A 1,197-nucleotide genomic window follows, 5' to 3' on the forward strand; every position below is an offset into this window, starting at 1 on the left:
TGCCCTCACGGCTCTGCCCCGGCGGCGCTCGGAGCCCGGCCCAGCCCCCTCCCCGTAACTCATCGGGGGTTTTCCCCCTGACCTTTGCTGCCTTCCCGGCCCGGTTCCCGTCGGGAAGCTCAGGCAGCCGGGTCTTGCCGCTCCCGCTGAGGGATGAAGTGATAAATGCCMTGGGCTRCACCACACYGGGGGAAGCGATAAAAGACCCCGGCCCGTAAATTCGACATRAAGCGTTTGCATCTCCCTGGCTGCTGTTTGTTGTGGCCTCTTGCAGCCGGTTGTAGGAAGACAGAATATACCCAGTTTTATTTGCAGCCCCAAATGACATGAACCCAGGGCAAGTGCAAGGCCAGTTACGCTCATTTTGCTTCTGCTTTTGTGTTCAAAGGTGCATAAAGGGGAAGTAAATGGCACTTCCCGAGAAGGCTGGAGCTCCTCTCCTTGCAGGTGGCCAGGAATGCATTTCCTTGTTTGCTCGGGACCTCAGTGGGATTAAAGCAGGCTCATTTAGCAGCGTGCTTTTGCTGCTGATCGAGARCAGCCTTGCTACTGCTCAGTCAAAGCCTTCCCCCGAGCAGACTTTGGCCTGTAATCGAGAGAGAAACAACTGTGCACCCAATCTTAAACACAACTAAAGAAAGATAATCAGTTTTGACTTTTACTCCAGGCTTCCATCTTTACAAGCAATTTATAAACATTAGAAAGAAAAAGATTAGATCAGAAATAAGGCAATAGATACCTCTGGTGGGGCTTTGAAGAGCCTGTTACTTATTTCCAGGAAGATAATTCTGCTGCAGATTCTGTCTTTGCTGTTCTGACTTGAACTGTTCAGGAGGCTTAAAGGCACAAACGTCAATTAATCTCTTGGGCATGCATGTGACCAGATTTTTCTGTTGTACAGCCTATTTTGACAAAATAGAGGAAAGTGGAAGAAAAGTGCAAGGACAAGACAACAATTATAAGTAACAGGAAGTAGGAAATGAAAGAATAAAGGGGGAGGAATCACTGCTGAGTTTGATTTRTTTTTATGGAGACCCTGTCAATCACAAATCCATTTGAAAATCCACAATCTTCAAACAAAGAAGATKCTTGAATTATATAAATAACACATATGAAAACTTTAACAAACCTCAGCCTCCAGTAATGTAATAGGGAGTAAAAGAGAAAAGGTAAGGAAGACTAAAACACTTTGTCATC

At 46.1% G+C, this 1,197-nt stretch overlaps 1 protein-coding gene across 1 annotated transcript in view; it reads right to left on the minus strand.

Moving 5' to 3' along the window:
- Positions 1 to 792, minus strand: part of AKR1A1 (aldo-keto reductase family 1 member A1) — a 20,061-nt gene extending 19,269 nt beyond the window's left edge. Inside the window, exon 1 of the mRNA XM_057390571.1 lies at positions 740 to 792. The gene's annotated coding sequence lies outside the window, so the exon portion shown is untranslated. The remainder of the gene's footprint in view (positions 1 to 739) is intronic.
- Positions 793 to 1,197: the final 405 nt, after the last annotated feature.

This window comes from Malurus melanocephalus, unplaced genomic scaffold (assembly GCF_030028575.1).
Source record: "Malurus melanocephalus ecotype Western Australia unplaced genomic scaffold, MMel_1.1 scaffold_28, whole genome shotgun sequence".
Classification (NCBI taxonomy): Eukaryota; Metazoa; Chordata; class Aves; order Passeriformes; family Maluridae; genus Malurus; species Malurus melanocephalus.